Source organism: Parasteatoda tepidariorum, chromosome X1 (assembly GCF_043381705.1).
Source record: "Parasteatoda tepidariorum isolate YZ-2023 chromosome X1, CAS_Ptep_4.0, whole genome shotgun sequence".
Taxonomy (NCBI): Eukaryota; Metazoa; Arthropoda; class Arachnida; order Araneae; family Theridiidae; genus Parasteatoda; species Parasteatoda tepidariorum.
Genome location: NC_092214.1, coordinates 12,396,042 through 12,417,473, shown reverse-complemented (window position 1 = coordinate 12,417,473; position 21,432 = coordinate 12,396,042). Strand labels below are relative to the sequence as shown.

The 21,432-nt window shown below is 29.5% G+C and overlaps 1 protein-coding gene across 4 annotated transcripts in view; it reads right to left on the bottom strand.

Moving 5' to 3' along the window:
- The window catches only part of LOC107451981 (lethal (3) 73Ah), a 93,929-nt gene extending 73,818 nt beyond the window's left edge, over positions 1 to 20,111 (bottom strand). The window contains exons 1-2 of one of the 4 annotated variants that reach the window (XM_071187515.1): positions 19,930 to 20,111; positions 2,471 to 2,562 (exon numbers count right to left, since the gene is read on the bottom strand). The gene's annotated coding sequence lies outside the window, so the exon portion shown is untranslated. Of the gene's footprint in view, positions 1 to 737; positions 1,193 to 2,470; positions 2,563 to 19,929 lie in introns of those variants that run through there. The other 3 variants (XM_071187514.1, XM_016068245.3, XM_071187516.1) reach the window with 3 other exon arrangements.
- Between the last annotated feature and the right edge of the window lie 1,321 nt (positions 20,112 to 21,432).

Genomic DNA, 21,432 nt, shown 5'->3' with positions numbered 1-21,432 from the left:
TAACATTTTACTATACATTATTAGAAATAATTTTTACACATATTTGTTAAGTTCTAAAATTTGCACATAGCTAGCATATTTATATTCTGGAAGTCCAATAGGAAAGCGAAATTTAAAAAATTTAAACTAGAGTACTTTATACTGAACCACAAGTTTTATGCTGCCATTTTTTAAAAAAATTATATTCAGACAAGTGAATTCTGTCATTTTTTTCAGCACTTTGCGCTTTAAAAATTGAGAACTTATTTTTTTAAAATTTTTGGTGTTGTTCTCTTTACTTTATAGTGTCACTTTTTCCTATATGATAAGACAGATAGCCGGTTACATAAAAAAACTGTGATTTTCAATGTTAAAGTTATATTTTAAGAACTACGAAGAAAAAATTTCGTTTTTTTTTTTTTCATTTTTAGTTTGACATAGCATTTTTTAAAGAGCATTTCTAATGATTGCTAAAGTTTTTTTTTCCTCATAACTTTTTTCTAAAAATATGGCATGGTGAAAAGCTTAAATTGAGATTTTCAGCATAAAATTTTTTGTTTAAAAATTGAGAAAAATTTTATCAGCACCTTCCCTGCTCGGTGATTACATAATATTTGAATGAGAGACTTCTAACAGATAAATTGGTAATATTTTTTTAATATTAATACACAAATAAAACCTCCTTTTATAATAATGATTCATAGAAAAAACAGCATTAAAAATAACATGCAGGTTCAAGAGCACAATTTTTCACTAACCTGTAAACTACCAAGAACCTGTTTTAACTTTTAAATAAACCACACAAGGGGAATGATCTTGCACACATGAGCGAATACAATTTCTAAACAAAAAAAGGCTGATTGATGAATTTATTGTATTCTTTGAAAAGAAAGTCACAGAAATTATGAATGGTCTTAAATTACGACCACCTAGGATAAGTCATATCACTCTTTGTTCATTCAAAGGGTGATAAAGGTTTTTTAAGCCAGATAATTGAATTCTGAATGCTATATTAGTATAAAAGTATGGACATTTTAATAGATATTAAAATAACATAGGGTCCATGGAATAGCAAACCGGACTTAATGCATTGGTCATTATAATGACAGGAACACCGTATGGAGTGTTGTACTAAAAAGTGGAGACAGTATTTCTTGAAGAAATTTTTTTTTTTTAAATGCACTTAGTTCAGGGGGAAAAAAACTGCTCAGTATATCTTTGTGGCATTTCACTCTAAATTTCTTTAACTTTATACATTCTAACTATTCATAAACTTTGAAAAGACCATTTTTATTTTTCAAAACAAATACTATTTATGCAAAAAATATACTATATACTATGACATTTTTTTATTTGAAATTCAAATTTTCTGCTTTACCCTTTCTTTCCTTAGGATAATACAGTCACTTTTGATAATACAGTCAACCCCGTGTAAAGGAATACTATTAGTTCCAGTCAACTCTATCCAATTAAGCGGGTTATTAGATTAAAAGGGGAATGCAATATTCAATCTTAAATTAAACATTTTTGAGAATTTTTACTTTTTAATGGTACTTAATGCATAGTGTAGTTTTTTGATTAAATAAACTGAACTTTATGATCAATAAACAATTGTAATTAAAACTGTCTTTTTTAACATCATAAAATATGAATGTCATTTAAAGTTCACTGGAGTAAGCTATGATTATTCTATTTAACAGAAAGATACACGGTGCACTAGTGCGTAAGGTTTTAGAAACCTTTTCTTATAAACTAATAGCGCACTAGGAGAGGACTGCAAGTCTTGACCGTAAAACAAATCACTCTGTACCTTTTTTACATTTTAAATGATGTGTGAACGAAGTAAGTGAAAGAAGGGTTAATTACATTGTAACTGGTGAAGCATTTCTTAAAAATAAAAAAAAAATTTCTTCTTCTTCTCATAACCCAGGAGTAATTGTGAGCATAACTCAAAAAACCTGAAAATTTCTTCAGTAAAATCATTTGAAAAATTAATGTCTTTATAAATTTAAATCCTTGATATTTTCAAAACATAAAATTCTAAATAAATCATAAGCAGCATAATTTAAATGAATAAATATGTATAAGTTTATTTTTATCTCTAATCATATTTATTATTCTACCAAAAAATTACTAATAAAAGAGATGCCAAGTATAAATTCTGGTTCTAATATTTTTAAATAAATATACAAGAATTTTTGTACATAAATGTGATCGATGATTTCGTGAAACTTTTGGACCTTGGATTTCCGGAAACTTTCGGATCGAAGTTAACAAAAAATCCGCAAATCCAGATTTTTTCCGGAGAACATCTCTTTGGATAGTCTCTGAGTACTTCCCTTTTATGCAATTAAGTTGGGACTAAAAACAACAAATATCCATTAAATTTTATTCGTATAAGCAGGTGTTTCGTTTATCCGATATGCAAAAAAATGGGGACGTGCAATTAATTTTAAAAAAATATAACACAAATTAAAAAACTTTTTATTACCTTTTAAAAGATATATATATTTCTACATATTTAACTCCTCTGTCATGCTTTTCCATCCAACCCTCAACATTCATTTTGCATTGTCAATAAAACTATAAGGACAAATTTTAGAAAAATCACTGCAATTGGAAATAAAACACTCATTCTTGAATACTGAATATAGAATTATTACTTCATCGCTCAGTGATCCGGTAACCCCCAATGTGTTAAGAATTTTAAATGGAACTTGTATCAATTTTTGGTCACACCAGATCAATGACAGGGTTCCCACTCAATTTCAGAAAAAAAAATTCACTGACTTTTCCAGATATATCAGGTAAATTTCAATAAAAATCCATACCATATTTTATCCATACAACAAAATTTTTCATGAGAAAACTTTGATTATTATATTTGTAATGCTAAGTATTGGATTTTCTATTTAAAATAAATATCATTAAATGAGGATGGAAACATTTCAGTTTGACTTAAATGTGAAATTTTAACAATAAATAATTGCAATAGATGTTAGAATTATTTAAATCGAATCTCAAACTGATAATTGTTACTGACAATTTTAAGACTGGTTATTTTTCAGGTATAATGCAGGAATTCTCCAGGTTTTTGTAAAAAAAAAATTGCAACTTCCCCCGACTATTCCCTGATTTTCAAAGTTAAAATAACATTCCCTGACAATTCCAGGTTTTTCCAGACCAGCGGGAACCCTGCAATGAATATTTATTTATTGGTCAACAAATATTAAATACCATGGGACGACATTTTTTAATGAAAATATTATTACACAAAGAAACACTGGTATTTGAGATAGGTCCATTTTTTTCCCCTTCTTCTACTCAATTGAATTCTTTGATATTTAAAATGGATTAAAAGTAAGTTAAACAGAAAAGGAAAAGTATAAGAATTCCAATTAGTAGACATTTAACTAAAATGGAAAATGCATTAGGAAATGAAATTTAAAAAGCCAAAACTATGGATGAAATGCAAAAAAAGTTATTATGCATACCTGCATTGCATTATTTTCTATTAAAAAAAAAAAAAAAAAAAAAAAAAAAAAAAAAAAAANAAAAAAAAAAAAAAAAAAAAAAAAAAAAAACAATTAGCACTACAGCTTTGTTTCTTGTAGACAAAATTAAACCAAACATAGAAAAGAAATAATTTCATAACCATCATTTAACATTACATTTCTTTGATCAGACTGTTTAAATGTCATGTGTCTTTTTGTTTTGTTTTGTCTACCAATAGAAAATGGAATAGTTAAAAATGAATTTATCATCTGCTCAATATAGCAGATCATTTTAATTTTATTTTAAATCTAGGAGACCTCCATTCCCCACTTTTTGTATTTCAATTCTTAAAATTTTTTAGAATGTTTTAAACTTTTGTTCACATAAAGTTTAATGATTTTTTAGATGATTTATTTTTAATATTCATTTATTTTAAAAAGCTTATATCGATTTAAATTAAGAATATTTTTCAGTTTTATTTCCTTATTTTTTCAATCTTAGATTTTTTTTTTCTCACAAGAACTCTTTTCAATCTAAATTGCAAGCTATTTCATAAATGCTTGTTCTTGGTAATAAATTATTCCTACTGTATAGTTTCTCTCTAATTTACTTTTAATTTGTTAAATTAAAAGTCAAAGAATAATAAAGTCAACATAAGTAAAAATAATTGCAAATATTTTTCCTACAATGATCTCAACAAAATAAGTTTACTTAGAATAATGAAATAGTAGTTAGTCAGTTTTTTAATTTTCATTATAAAATCTACTGACAAGCTATGGAAAAAGCTTGTCAATAGGAAGCTTTAAATTGTAGCTGCCATTTATGCCAGTGATCCTGAAAGCATTACGACAGATTGTGTGACCATGATTGAAGTTGCCATTCCAGTATAGCTAGGGCCTGTCTAAGGTACAGGTAATTTGTTTGTCAAAATAAGATAAACACTCAAATGAAGCAAAGTGACTTAGTGCTGCCATTCGTCAAGTGAGGTTGTTGCTTGTATGTTGTCCATAATCACAAGTGTGAAAGAGTGTAATAAATTCTTTGACACTGACTCAAACTAAAGAACTTTGTAGCTGTAGCCAAATGATCTAAACATGAAAAAAAAAAGAAAAAAAGATGTGCATCCTGACCAGGATAAGTTAGGAAGGTTTATAAAATAATCAACACAAATCCTAAGTCATACTTAAACAGAATTATAGCTATTAATAACTTTAAGTATATAAATCAAATTTGCAGCAAGGAAAATATTTTAGCAAATAATATGAGGGGTTTGTCCAGACATTTTGCAAAAGGTCCGTTTTTGTAAAATTGTGAAAAAATTACTCGTAATTTGTGAATATAAAATAAACGTTAAGTCACATTCTTTCAACTAGGGTCCTGCTTTTGTGAATTTGTGCAAATAGGGACCTGTTATTGCAAAAAACTTTTTCAAGGAGTTTCTAAATTGTAAAGAGAAACAAGATTATGCTCAACACTGTAAAATTATATCTAAAAAAATTAAATTTTAAAAGATAAACAGCAATTGCTGCTACTAAATTAGAGATGCAACATACAAATATTTGGTATTAAGCCTATACTGCTGAACGCAGAATATTCATTTCGAATGAATAAAGGAAGAAGCGTCTGCCGAAGACAAAATTTAATTTGTTTACATCAGTCTCCCCCCCCCCTGGGAAGGGTTTATTCGATTAACAAAACAATAATGAAGATAAACAAATTTGTGAAGGGTCCGATTAAAAGATAAATTATTTTGTGAAGGGTCCGTTTTTATGAAAAGATATTTTGTGAAGTGTCTGTTAACGGACCCAAATTTGTTCCAAACAGACCCTGAATATGAAACCAATATTATAACTAAAATACCTAAATTTTAAACTAAAATTATTAAATAACTATCACACAAAATCCCTGAAGAAAAAAAATTATAGATATTTTTGTTCAAGCCCAAAACCTTCATGAATTTGTAAAGAAAAAAATCAATTTTTTCACTTAGATTTCAAACTAAGAATAAGTTAATTTAAATCGGGAAAAATAAAAAATAAATCATTCTAAATTACTCTTGTGTAGTGTTGCTACAACTGTAACATGTGTTTTAACTATGATTGTAACTGTTACGTGATTGATGCAGTTCATGTTCAGTACTTGCTCTATTCTGGTCTGGGTTGTTGCTGTCTTATTTGATAATGGTTAATAAATATTCTTTTTATGAAACTTTTAAAGCTTTTCATTTCTTAAAAGTATAAAAGAGAAACATGGTGTCAGCATGTATGCTCGCCTAAATGCATTTGAGAGGAACTTAACGTTTGTTTTTCGTTCAGAACTTAATGTACATAGCGAAAGTATGGAAACGTTTAGGCCTCCAGGCGAAATAAAGTTTACTTCAGGTAACCTTTCAGAAATATGGACAAAATGGAAATAGAAGTTTTGTAACTATCTCATAGCGTCAGAAAAAGACAAAAAGTCAGACCAGATAAAAATAGCCATACTTCTCAATGTACTTGGGGATGAAGCAGTGAGTATATTTAATACGTTCAAGCCTGGTCCAGATAAAGATATAAAAAAGTTTGATGACGTTGTTGAGTTATTTGAAGAATACTGCATGCCAAAAAAGAAGGTTGTGTTAGAGAGATTCAAATTTTTCTCTTGCATTCAACAAGAAGGACAGCAGGTGGACAGCTATCTTACTGAACTTACTGAGGTGGACAGCTATCTTACTGAAAACGCTAGCTTCCACATGTGGTTTCGGTAGCCAAGAAAACAACTTAATTCGTGACAGACTGGTGCTGGGAATTGGAGAAAAAGCTCTCCTAGAAAGACTACTCCAAGAGACTGATTTAACATTGCAGAAGGCAGCTGACTTTCTTAGAGCTGTGAAGATAAGTAAAGTTCAACTGGAAACTGTTACTGCAGCATCTCAAGTGCATGAAATTAAACGAAATCACCCTAAAGCAGCAGTTGTGCAAAAAAGCCATAAAAGTGATACGTTTAAGTGCTATCGATGTGGTAAACAGCATGGAAAAAAGAGTTGCCCTGCATTTGGCAGGACATGTGCAAAGTGTAAACGAAAAAAATCACTTTGCAGCAGTGTGTAAAGCAACAAAACCTACACAAAAAAGTGTTAACCAAATTGAAAACACCTCTGATAATGCTTCTCTGTTTATAGATAGCGTAACATTTGGAAATAGCGTAACAGATAGCGTAATAGATAGCGTTACATTTGTCATGTCAATGATTCCGTTATATAAAGTAGAAACTTTAGTGTACATAGTTTAGAAAATGTTTAGAAGAGTCAATTAGTAGGTTAGAGGATAAAACTGTATTTTCTCTCTTGGATCTTAAAGATGGTTTGTGGTAAGTGCCGTTAGATGATGCGAGTGCAGATTTGTGTACATTTAATTCCCCATTTTGCCGTTATCAGTTTGTAAGATTGCCGTTTGGTATTATATCGGCACCTGAAGTTTTCCAGGAACAAAATGTACAATCATTTGATGATATTGAGAGAGTAGAGATCTATTTTGATGATATCATAGTGACTTGTAAAAATAATATTGAACATGATGTAGCACTTAAAAGTTTTTGAACGGGCAAAGCAATGTACTAATATAAAATTTAACCCTGAGAAATTTCGGTAAAGAGTGAGTGAGGCTAAATATGTGGGACAAATAGTATCAAAGGAAGGAATAAAAGCTGATCTGCAGCATATAAAAGCAATGACTGAAATGGAAATTCCAACTGACAAAGATGGTGTGAGGCAATTTTTGGGTATGATAAGCTACCTCTCAAAATTTATTCCTAATGTATTAACAATTACTTCTCCTCTCAGAACTCCTTTAAGGGATAAAATTGATTTTAATTGGCAACCTGAACACAATATTGCTTTTAGTTCTAAACCTAGTGTAATACAATGTGATAGTTCAAAAGATGGGATTGGGTCATGTCTTATTCAAGAGGGTCACCCAGTGTCTTTTGCTTCTAGAAGTCTCACTGAGACTGAGCAGAATTATGCTCAGATAGAGAAGGAGATGTTGGCGATTATTTTTACTGTACAAAAGTATCATAATTTTGAGTATGGTAAAAAGTTTGTAGTTCAAAGAGATCCTAAACCTTTAACAAGTATTGTTAAAAAGCCAATGTATGCTATATCTTCAACTTCATGACTACAAATGATGCTTCTTAAGTTGATAAAATATAAATTTGAAATTGTGTATGTAAAAAGGAGTGAGATGTACTTAGCTGACACTCTCTCTCGAGCCTATGTAAAAGATAAGGTAAATGATGACCCTAATATGCTTAAAGTTGTACATACTATCTAACAACTCCCAATAAGTAAGAGAATTGAACAATTTATAAATGGTATAAAGTCTGATCCAGCGTTAAAGTTTGTTTATGATTATTGTGAAAAGGGTTGGCCAAAAGAGGCACAAAGTGTTCCTCATGAAGTAAAACATTACTTCAAAATTAGAAATGAATTGTATTTGGAATGTGGGTTGTCAAATAAAGACTCAAAAATAGTTATTCCATTTTCTCTTAGAAATGAAATGTTATCATTAATATACGAGGGACATTATGGTATTGAGAAAAGCAAAAATCGAGCTAGGGAAGTGATGTACTGGCTGGGTATGTCAATAGACATAGAGTTGTTTGTTTTAAAATGAGAAATTTGTCAAAAATTTCAAAAGTCTAACGTTAAAGAGCCTTTAATATCTCATTCATTACCTACTAAGCCTTTTGAAAAAATAGAGATAGATACATTGGACTTTCAAAATGTAAGTTATTTAGTTGTAGTATGTAATTACTCTAAATGGAATGAGGTGATTAGGCTAGGTAGTAAAACAATTGCTGATATTAGTAAAAAACTAAAATCTTGTTTCTCACGATATGGAATTCCATCAATTGTAGTAAGTGATAACAGTCCCTTCAATAGTTAGGAATTTAAGAACTTCGCAATAGAATGGGATTTGGAGTGTATTTTTGCAAGTCCACGATATCCTAAAAGTAATGGCATGGTTGAGAGTGCCGTTGGTATTGTAAAACCCATTTTGAAAAAAGCATTTGAAGATCAAAAAGAATGGGTAGTTGCAATTATGGAATATAGGAACACTCCTATTCAGGGCTTAATTTATCTCCTGCTCAGTTACTATATGGATGTAGACAAAGAACTAAAATTCCAATTCACAGTAAGTTGTTAAATGTTGAAGTTTTTAAAAACATTGAGAAACAGCTAAATCAAAAACAGAATCAGCAGAAATGTTATTATGACAGGGGTGCGCATGAGCTCAAACCACTGAAAGTCGGCAATGTAGTGACAGCTTATAATTTCAATAAACATGTTTGGGAACCTGCTATAGAGAAACATAGAAATCCTAGATCTTAGAATATTATAATCAATTTAGGTAAAACGTTGGTAAGGAACTGCATGCATTTAAGACCTACTATGATTGAATTTAGGTCTGCAGCAGTTCCAGACTTTGAATTCCCTGATAATTCTGTATCTAGTTCTGGTGGAACAAATGCTTTGGTAGCCTCAGAAGAATAACACAAACAATCAGTATCGAACAAGATCTGGAAGAAGGATCATTAGACCTCATTATTTAAATGATTTTATATGTAACTTGTATTTTTGTGTTTAATTTATGTGTGAATATTTTAAAATGTATATAATTAATTTAAATATCTACAAGGAGGGGTGTAACATATGTGTTTTAACTGGGACGTAATTGATGTAGCTCATGTCCAGTACTTGCTCTGTTATGCTGTCTTATTTGATAATGGCTAATAAATATTCTTTTAATGAAACTTTTAAAGCTTTTCATTTCTTAAAAGTATAAAAGAGAAGCAACTACTCTCTTTCCTTTTCATGGGTATCAGCCTGTCTATTTCTGCCCTAACTGTTTGAGATAGCCTCTCTGTGAATAAAATAAGCAGTATTGGTCTGTCAGTTTTTGGGAAAGGAGATGGAACCTGAGAAGAGGGGCAAGACAGAGATGAGGAATCTAAGAACTAGAGAAAGCTCAGATGAATCTTATTGAAAAGAAGATGCTTTGATACAAATTCTGAAGAAAATATACATCAACCCTGAAACTATTGCTGCAGCAGGACTGAACAAGCAAAATATATATCCAAATAATAATAACCTGATATCTAGGAATGATTTCTCAGTTCCTGATGATTTCAAGCCAAGTCAACCACATGTGTAAGATAAGACTCTAGCAGTGCATTCCTTTTCTTTAAGTGAACACACTAAATTTGCTTGTCATGTATTTAGTTTTGTGTAACTTGTTACTGCCTTATTTTACTATGCCACATGGTCATTTTAATGAGTAAATCTTGATAATTAAGTTAATCATTATTAAAATTGCATAAGTAAATTTTCTCCCTTGTGAGCATTATTTCTGAACATAAATTTTTATGAACACATATTGCTGTATTTGTATATGCTGGTGATAATTTGGGATAGGCCATAGTTGTTAAATGTATTAGTACTAAACTTGTCAATTATCCTACTATACTTTACCCAAATTGTCACCACACTTGGCAGAGCAATTAGGCACACAAACTACTGATATGATGAATATTCAAATGCAATATGAGTATTAATCCCTTTTGCCAAACATCCGCTCCAATATTTTTCGGAAAAGTATTTTTCAATGAAGTTTTTTCGTATTTTAACAATACATTATTAGAAATAGTTTTTGCACATACTATTTGTTAAGTTCAAAATATCATGTGCTTGCACAAGATTTGCTAATTTATGTTCCGGAAGACAAATGGAAAAAATGAATTTTTTAGAATTGAAACTAGATTACTTTATACTGAACCATGAGTTTTCATGAACTACTGCTTTTTTAAACTATATTCTGACATTTTTTTACAAATTTTGTTTCAAGAATTAAAAAAGATTGATTTGTTGTTGTTGTTTTCATTATAGCATGGTATTTAACAGAACTTTTCTGATAGACTTTAAGTTTTGTTTTAAGAACAATTGGGTTTTTTTTTCTGTTTCTCTTTTTGCTAACTAACCATTTTTATTTATGTTTTTATTATGACAACATTTATTAAGAGTGTTTTCAACAAACTTTATTCATCTATTGTCATTTGTTCTAAAAATATAGACTTAAATTTAAAAAATAAATTAAAATTTAATTTATTATATTTTAAAATTTCAACTCTTTTTCAACTTAAGTTTTTTTTTTTTTTTTTAAATCAGTGTTTTATTCTATTTATTTCAATCTTATCAAAGAGTCAGCATTTTATTTATCTTAAATAATTCTTATGGATAACAATTTCTGTTAACAGTTTCTGTTAATGGTAACAAAAGGACAAAAATATGGTAACAGATGAAATAAATGTGATAACATAAGGACATGTATCTATAAACTGGTTTAGATCTTAACTTTTAGAATCTTTAAAGTGAAACAAATTAATTTTAAATTAGTATTCAAATTCAAGACACAGATTAATACTACTAAAAAAAAAATTCCTCCATGGAATGTGATCAGAGAAATGAAAACTGGATGTTCACAAACTGAAAAGTTTGTGAAAATCATTTCGATAAATAATATTTAGATGTTCATGAAAAAAATTTAGCATGCTTGAAATGTGAGCATTAGGTCACAGAAAATCAAAAATCTGAATTTTGGATTGGATATTCATTTATAAGTGATGAAATAGATAATGGAAAGATTTCACCTTCCTTGACATGTTAATTGTATTTCCTCAATTAAAAAACATCCATTTTTAGTGATGAGGGCTGCAAGTCAAAATACAGTGCAACCTCAAAAATCCGGACTGCTGGGGGGTTTGAAAGGTCCGGATTTTAGATACCTTACTTAAATTGATAGAATTATCGAACTTTCGAAGTTGCCAGGCCGATTTCGCGATTAAACACGCGTGTGTAGACCTTCGACGTCAATTTTAACGTAAATATACTCTTTAAATAATAAATAAAAGACATTAAAAATCAAACTTTCATCATTTTCCCCGCAATCGATCGTTTAGATAACATAATATTAGCAATTAAAACTAAAAATATAGGCTTAAAACGCGAGCTGAATTTCAACTCATCGCTGAAACAGATGCTTCTAGACTAGACTGCATGAGCTTTCATTCACTCCACACCCCTACCTGTTCATCTACTGCTTCATTGTTGGAGAAGAGTTGCGGTTTTGCACTCTTGCATTAAAGTTTTTTCTGACGAACTGGACCTATGATTCCGGATTTTAGAGATTTCCGGATTTCAGAAGTCCGGATTTTCGAGGTTGTACTATATATCTTTACTAATTTGAAGAAACATGTTAGAACAATATGGTGTAATCACAACTTTCTTGCCACAAGCCATGAGAAAGGTGCTGTTGATAGCAAGAGTGGAATTATGTGTAGTGTGAGAAATAATCTTGGCTGGAAGGTGTGGGTCACAACTGCACAAAAATTTGCAAAAATCGCAGTAGAAAATACCCAAAATATCAAAGTGGTATTTATTTCAAAAGAGATAAATAAATTCAAAGATCTTACAGAAACATGGAATCAGGGTTTTTCATAAACATAATCAAAATAGATTAATAAAGAATAAGAAAGAAAGAAAGTTAAGGTATTTCATATTTATTTTAAATATATTGATTCTACAATTTTTAAATCAAAACTAACTATAAATACTTAGCTTAAAGAGTAATTCCTAAAACTACTAAGAAAATTGTTAAATAAACAGTACTAGACCTGTTGTTAATTGGCCTGCAAAAGGCTTACTTTATAACTAAAAACTAAAGCTATAACTTATGAATGCTTAATAATAAATAAATAAAACAGAGAACATTATATTCCTCTGACCCCAATATTATGATTTTATATTTATGCAAGGAAAGAATTAATTCGAGACTTTTATTAATACATAGCATAAAAAGATGGTACTACATTAAAATTAAAAACTTTTTTATTTTAATTCATAACTTAATTATTATTTTCATATAAGAGTTTTTGTAGTAAAATTGTTCTCTTTTGAATTAAAAATTAAATCTAAAAAGTACTAGATAATATATAAAAAAAAAACAAGCCCAATAAAGCTAGCCTGGGTTGGATTTTTTAAAAAAAAAAATCAGGGTTTTTTTAAACCCTGCAGGGCGATTCCACAGTATTTGTAGCCTGATGTGTCAAAAAAAATTTCTTTATTTGATACTACAATGTGTTGTATATCAAATTAAAGATAATTAAACATAGCTAATGAATATAAAATTCTTTTTAACTAAAATTTGATATTTTTTTAAAGAATTCAAGAATTATGTTAAAAAACGAGTTTGAAAGTTGCGGACATGACAAACAAAAAGTTAGTTTTTTAGGTTACTAAACCATTCAAAATTTTTAATTTAACATGAAGTTTTTAAACCCATATTAGATTCAAACAATTTAGGAGCTAAAAAAACTTCATTTTTGCCTTTGATAGATTATTAAAGGTGTTTATTGGTTTAAAATGCAGTTTTTTTATAAAAAAATTTTAAATTATTTTTAAACAGAATTTATTTACAAGTTTATAATCCTAAAATTTTATTTTCCTCTGTTTATTTACTATGCTTAATCTATATCAGTCAAAAAAAACCTGATGATTTTATTATTTAATATTTTAAAACAAAAAATTAAATTTGTATTAATTGTAAATTATTAGTTAATTTACAATAATAATAATTATTGTAAATTATTAGTACCTAATTGATGTAACAAAATAGTTAACAATGTAAAAAAATATTTAAAATAAAAGTTTAAATAGCATATTATGGCAACACTTAAATATATTTTAATTTGTGTTTGTAGAAGTGGCAACAGTTTTGGATATTTTAAGCACATGTCTATTGTTTACTTAAATATTCTCATTTTATTATGCAAAGTTTACTTTCTCCTAGCTTTAAGAAAAATATTTTAAATTAAAATTGGTTACTTTATTTTAGCATTTGTATAAATTAAAGTTGTTGTGTAAAAATTTTTGCAACTTAAAACAAGGTAAGCATAAGCCATGCCTTTAACTAGTACTGAAAGATCTCATATTAGAAGACAAAAATTGAAAGCTGATCCACAAAAATATGAAGCAATGAAAACTGAAGCAAGCAGAAAAAAGAAGGAATACAGACATTCCAAAATACTTACTGAAGAGCTGAAGATCAACATAAGGGCAAAAAATAAGGAAGCACAAAAAAGATGCAGGAAAAAAAAGAAAGATGCAGAAATAATAACAGATTCACCTGGCTACACAAGCAGACAATCATTGGGTAAAGCTGTTAAAAAATCACTAATTCACTAACAAGATCACCATATAAGAAAATTCATGCATTGACAGATGTTTTAGCCAAAATATCACCTTTGAACAGATATCTGAAATTGATCTAAAAAAAAGATGTTACAAACTTTCTGAAGAAAAAAAGTAAATGAATTTTTCATAAAAGAGATGGTATAAGGCGAATGTGTCCTGGAAAGAAGGACATAATATCCTTAAAAACAGATGTAGGGCGAGAAATACACCAAAAACGTTTTCTTATAATGAGTATCGGAGAAGTACACAAGCCTTTCTTGAGTGAAAATCCTGATTTTAGTATTGGGAAATCAAAATTTCATGAAATGCGACCAAAATTTGTGTTACCATCTGGAAAAAAGGATCAAGAAGTATGCATGTGTGTATACCACGAAAATGTTGACATGATTCTTTAGGGAATAGGAGCTCTCTGTCCAGATCCTCCAAGTAATTCAGAAGCAATCACAAAAGAAACTGTTTGTGGTTTTGATGAAAAACAAAATAGCTGTATTGATAGACTATGTTCATATGTGGTGTTGAAAAATACTTGGATGATAAAATACCATTTGAAAATCTGGATTGCACAGTGAAGTACTATCAGTGGCAACCGAATGAAGTGGGATTCAAAGTTAAAAGGGAAATAGTTACGGATTTAGGATCTGCTAAAGAAGAAATTGGTTCGCAATTGCACCTATTTTCTAGACATACTTACAATGCTTCTAAGCAACATTTTGAATTTAGGTAGGATTTAAAAGAAAATCTTTCTAATGATGAAGTTATCATGCATGTAGATTTTGCAGAAAATTATTCCATAAAGCATGATCGTGAGATCATGAGTGCTCATTGGGCAGCTGATAGTGTTACCCTGTACACTTGTGTTACATATTACAAAGATGAAACAAATTCTTTGGCTCATCAGTCTTATGCTATAGTGTCTGATGATTTATCACATAACAAAAATTCTGTAAAAATTTTCAATGAAGAAATTGTGGCCCATTCAAAAGAAATTAAATGTGGTAGATAAAAAAAAGTGCACTATTGGTCTGATGGGGCTGCAAGTCTATTCAAAAACAGATTCATGTTTTCCAATTTAGTTTGTCACAAAGGTGATGTTAAAATAGAAGCAGATTGGTCGTTTTTTGAAACGACACACGGAAAAGGTGCCGTAGATGGCAGTACTACAAGGTAAAGAAGTTGTTGTTGATGCAAAGTCCTTTTACGAGGTTGCTTCCAGAATTATGGATGGTAAAATCAAACTAATTTTTATAAGCAAAGAACTTGTTGATCGTAAGGCAATGATGCTTACAGACCGTTTCAGTCAATGCAAATCAATAGCAAATACAAGAGGTTTGCATTTCATTCGCCCTATATCATCCAACTCAGTAGAATATTCTATAAATTCTCTTTTTTCAAGTGCACAAACTATGTACCAGGCAACATTATTTCCTGAATCAAAATCAATGATTCCATCATCACTTCAGTTAGCTGCCACATCAAGAACAGAAAATGAATTAGAAGAAGGGCAGTGGATTGCTGTACTGTTTGACGATAACTGGTGGCCTGGCCAAGTTATTTCAATTGATAAACAAACTATGACACTAAAACACCATTTCAAGCCTGTAGCAACTAATAAATTCAAGTATTTGGATAAACCAATGTTTGAAACCATTTCAATTGATACATATTTATCTTCTTTACCAGGTGACCCAGCGCCTGATCCATCTGCACGCTATTTTTTATATGATTCTAAGGTTACATTGCATGTCAAAAATATAATCAATAAATTATAAAGTAAAATTGTATTGCAATTTGTCTGTAATAAATTTATTTATTTAATTGTTAATAAAAATTAAATAAAATATGTAAAATTTTTACTTAATAAATATTTAAGCTGTATATATGAAAAATAATATGCATAAATTTCAAATAACAGTAATTCTAACTAATAAATAGAGATGTAAACTTTTCATCATGTCTGCAACGTCATGTCCGCACCACTTACATAATTTTAAATCATGTAAATTTTCATTAAATCATTTTAAATTCCGAAAAAAATTGTAATTTCCTTTATATCTACATATATTTTAACCTTTTCATGCCAAATATGTTTATTTATCAGTGTTTTCATCATAGAAAAAAAAAGGGGGAGAATTTCTCACCCTTTCTCAAAAACAGGGAGAGATTTCAAAAAGTTAAGTGAGATTTCTAAAAACTAAAAAAACACAAAAACTCTTGAAAAAAAATCATCTCTTTAATTATAATACATTTTTAATGTCTTCTATTTTTTAAAGCATTGAATATTTTTGGTGCATCATCATAGAAGATTTTGCCTTTACCAGGTATTCGTCCATTTTACATAAAAAATTGCATAAAAAATTTGAACGTCTTACATGAAGAAACCTTACCTACGGTAAACACGTGGTTGCAAAGAAATGTGTTCTGAAAGGGGTTCCGTGGTTGTGTTCTGTTGCTTGAAAAGGTTCTGAACAATACTGGTAAATAGGGAAGCTAGATAANATGAAGAAACCTTACCTACGGTAAACACGTGGTTGCAGAGAAATGTGTTCTGAAAGGGGTTCCGTGGTTGTGTTCTGTTGCTTGAAAAGGTAATTTCTCGCGGTAATCATTTTTTAATGCGAGAAAAGAAAAAAATATGTGAGATTCTCGCCCTGTAGTGAAAACACTGTTTATTTTGTAAAATTCAGAGAAGTTGAGGTATATATTGAAGACTAGTGAAAAATAAGGTTTTTCTGCGTCATGTCCGCAACACTTCAATTTTTTTTATTAAAATAGTTTTATTTAAAATTTATCCAAAAATGTTCTTTATTTAAGAAAGAACAATATATAAAGCTTTTGTAAAAAAAAATTCACTCTTCTATCTTAAATATGTGTCAAAATATGAAGTATCGAACTTTGAAAACGTCATGTCTACAACGTACACAATACTGTGGAAACACCCTGCATGGAATAATATCCATTCTTTTCCTGACACAAACAACACTCACTTATTGAAACTGGAAAGAAATTGTGTTATTGAACATAATGAGCATTCTTCTGAGCGGAAGAGATTTCACTTTAAAGGGAATAGACAAATCATTCAAAATAATGTTAAAGGTTAAGGTATAGAAGAGTCATATATACCAAACCATGAAAATATGCCAAAGGATGTATAAACAGTTGGGTAATATCTGTTAGTAGAAATGAAACATAAAAAATAGAAAAACAGATTTATTCATATAGCCCCTTACAATCGGTTAATTTTCAAGAAAACAAGCATAAAAGTGTCTATTTTGCCAAATACACACATTTGATTAGTGCTAGTATCTAGTTTAAAATAAACTAACTACTTACAATTACCTTAAAAATATCCTGGTACTGCTATATGGTGTGTAAAATGAGAAAAAAAATTTTTCTGGGCAAAAAAATCTTATTAGTTTTATTCTTATTGGCGCATTACTACTTAACACTCCAGCCCGTCAATATCACGGGAGTGAGAAATAGTGAGCGAAAACTCACTCACGGGAGCGAGAAGGAAGGGGATAGAAGATGAATATATAGAAATATGCTGTTTGAGAAAGCCTGATAATGAAGGAAGAATACTTATGTTTTCAGAAAAAGAGGATCAACGCTGGATTAACTTCGATCAAAATACGGACTAATTACAGAATTCTGAAATTGCTACATATGGCTGTGTTACAAGACTTCGCTGCAGTTTTAAATTTTATAATGCCTTAGTACCAGGGTTTGTTGATTTAAATCAGCTTGATTTAAATCAACTAATTTTTTTAAAATATATATATTGATTTTAAAAGTTAAAAAACAGTGTTTTAAATTTTTGATACTTCTATTACTTTGTTTTCTTAGTTTTAAAATTTATTTTAAATAAATTGCTGCATTCATTAATTTTAGTTAATGAAATTACTTTCGTTCTTGGCGTTTGTTAAATTCCAACACATTTGAAATTACATTTTTAAAAATGTTTTGATTCTTGAGATTGAAAGTACAGATTAAAGTAAACATTTAATGCTGTCTTAATATAGACTTGCATAGCTGTAGAAAGTAATTAATAAAACATGAATTTTTTCAAAAAATAATGCAAATCATGTTAATTAAAATTCCACCTTTTGAAAGAAAAAGCGTGGAATTAAAATCTACATTATATTTTATTGGTAGAAAATGTATATTTCTGAAGCTTGAGGTTATATTAAAAAGAAATTACCCTAATATGCCAAAAATAGAAGAGGAAAAAAAAAAAGGCTGATGAATTCAGATATTTTTCTCCTGATATAGTGTCAATCTTTTCTTCAAAGTCTATTTGAAGCAGTAGGGTTATAATATGTTTAAAGTATCTTTGACATTATCTGATTTTCTATAAAGAAATTTTGTGAAGAAAAATTACAATGAGTACATAGAATTAAAAAATTTTTTTTTAGCTTAACTTATCTATTTTGATATAGAATTATAAATAATTATTTTAACATAAACATATATAGATATAATATTTATTTATTTTTTGATGAATGCCTACATTTATAAACACAATCTGTTACATTTATTTTGTCATTTTAAAAATCAAGGAAAAACGAGAAGAAATCACAATTTTAAATTAAAATTATGGTTTACTAATTGAAACTTTGTTTTAATAGTCATAGTACAGGGGTCTATCCAAGCCAAATTTACTAGCGTTTAGCAGTACCTTCACAAATTAAACTTTGTATGTAACGGTAGCACAACTTAGTAACACAAATTCAACTCAAAAACGGTAGAATAATTTGACAAAAAACTTTTTTCCTAAAATGCTATTTTTGTGTCTCGCAAGAAACGATAAATCCATATTTTTACCATGTTTGTGTTGATTTTTTAATATGATTTCTAATTTTAACAAATTATGTCTAAATTTTCAAAAAATAGGTACCTCTCACAAAAACCTAGACAGACCCCTGAAGTATTCTTTAAATTTTCTATTTCATCTAGTCTTTAAATTTCAATTATGCATTTATTTCAGAATAGTTGCTATGCATTCAAAGCTATGTATTATAATGAAAAATTATTTTAGCAAGTTAGAGCTTCTAAAATATTGTCATAATATAGTTTTAATATTAATTTAATTTTGATTAAACATTTACAAAGTTTTTTTAATCATAAATGAAAGTTCTTACAGTGTATTTGAATAAAAATCAAAAAAACGACTTCTTTGATTTTTTTTAAAAAAAAATCACGAACCCTGCTTAGTACCTGAAAAAAAGATTGTAAATTGTAGGTTTAAATTTCAGAATGCTTTTTTAGCTGAATAAATTATTGTAAATTGAATTTTTTGTCCTTCCATTATCGTCCCTTCATTACCATTAACAAGTACCTCATTTTTATGGTTAATATACTCTGTTTTCAGAAATACTTTTCAAATTATAATAATTAAATCCTTCTTTACATATTCTTATTCTTTTTGTTGTCGCTTGGCTAAATTTTTATGAAAAATATGATAATGTAATAATCATGTTGAAAAAAATTTTACCGTAAGCATTTTTTAAATTTCAATTTTAAAAAAGTTATAATCTAAAAATTCCTAGGTATGATTCTTTAAGTAATTACTTATTTAAGGAGTATAAAAGTCTAAATAATAATCATTGAAAAAATGTGTAACAGTTTTGGTTACAGTCAAAAATACATTGAAATTTTTTTGGCTGGGATTCACCACATCTCAGTCATAATTCAAAAAATATTTTTTGGGATAACACATAATTTATAAACATTTTGGATATTAAAAAATTAGATTATTTGACTTACGTCCAATGTTTAACAGTAAAAAATATGATAACTATAAATATTATATATTAAATAGTAATAATAATAAAGGTTAATTTGAGAGTCGGAACAAAATATCTCTCTAAAACTGGAATATGTATTACAAATTCTGCAACAACTGAGGCTTTAATGCAATTTAATGAATGAGAAAGTGGACTCTAAGATGAACTTAAGGATACGTTAAGAACGTGGTTTTAAAACTCAGTTATTTGCAAGCAGAAACGTACCTAAATAATATTTAATGTAAAACACGTAAAGTTTTATCAATAAACTTAGAGTATAATGAAAAGTTTAACTGAACTATACCTCTGAAAGAAAAAAAATAACGTTACTTCAATTGCATAAGCTAAAATTATTTAAAGAAAAATAAAAAAATTATAAAATACCTCATGGAACAAACCCCTGAGACCTAATATGATCACACTTTGCTACTTCTGAGAAATTTTTGATCGCATAATTTTAAATAAAAACAGGAAAATATCCTGAATAGTCCCATTTTCAAAAACCATTTACTATTGACCAAACATTACAATCTGGAATGATATGAGATATCATTTTTCAGCTCTTATTAACTGCTTAAAATTGACTTGTAGCTTACATAAGGACTCGATCACGAAGGGACTATTACCACTGCCTGCTTTCTTTCTTGAGTTGTTGTTGTTGTTGCTGTTAATTTACGTCACACTAGAGCTGCACAGTGGGCTATTGGCGACGGTCTGGGAAACATCCCGAAGGATGATCCGAAGACATGCCATCACAATTTTGATCCTCTGCGGAAGGGATGGCACCCCCGCTTCGGTAGCCCGACGACCTGCGCGCGAAGTCGAGCACTTTACGGTAGCACAGTTTAACGAGGACCAATACCGCACACCCTCGGTCCCTACGCAGACTGATCCAAGTGGTCACCCACCCGCACACTGACCGTAGCCAGTGATGCTTGACTTCGGTGATCTGCTGGGAACCGTGTCTTAGCGATCAGTCCACTGCGGGACTTCTTTCTTGAGAACTTTAGTGGCTGGGTTTTCACAGTTTAATTTGTGCGAAGGATGCAGTCACTCGAAAAAATACTTGTCACACGAAAAATGGGACCAATTCCATTTTTTTGGAAGATATTCTCTTAAAACCCAGTTACTCAATTAGTTGCGAGCGGCAACTGGGTTAATTTTTTGCTCAACCTACCATTTTTTTAAGATGTGGCGTAACTACCACTACAAACTAACTACCACTCGTGTAAAGCTAAGAGTGGTGGCGCTAGTGGTGAAATTGCTCTTTCAAGACTTCCGGGTTACTGTTTCCGATATATTTTTACGCCGCAGATTGAAAAAACGCGCCATCATATTATTGCATAATATCTTTTGCAGTATTTCACATGTACCGAGTTCTTTCTTTCAGCCTTTAAACTTCAGCATTATTATATTAATATTATAATCATTAGAATATTTTCTAATTTGGCTAACTTAAAAAGATATCTTTAAAGATATTTTTGGCGACATTTTATTCTAATGTAGCCAAATAAGGGATGAAATACAAAACATGGCAAACCTTAAGAATTATTCACAATGAGATATTAACTTTCCAAAATTTTTTTGGCCTTACGACCTCTGAGAATCAATACATTTCTGAAAGCTCTTATGAATGGTACAATTCCCAAATAGCAATATAAGGTTTTTTCAACACAACAAAAATCCTTTCATGCAAACCTAAAAAGGGTTTTTTACACGGTTTACGTGTAAACCTTCTAACCTTAAAATGAGGTCTGCGACAATCTGCTCTATTCTACGCACATTACCCTAATCCAAAACCTTGGAAAACATCCTTCAACATAACAACCTTAAAACGAGGTTGTTTCAGGGTTTTCAAGCGGGGAAAAAAAACCTTGAGTAAAGCTA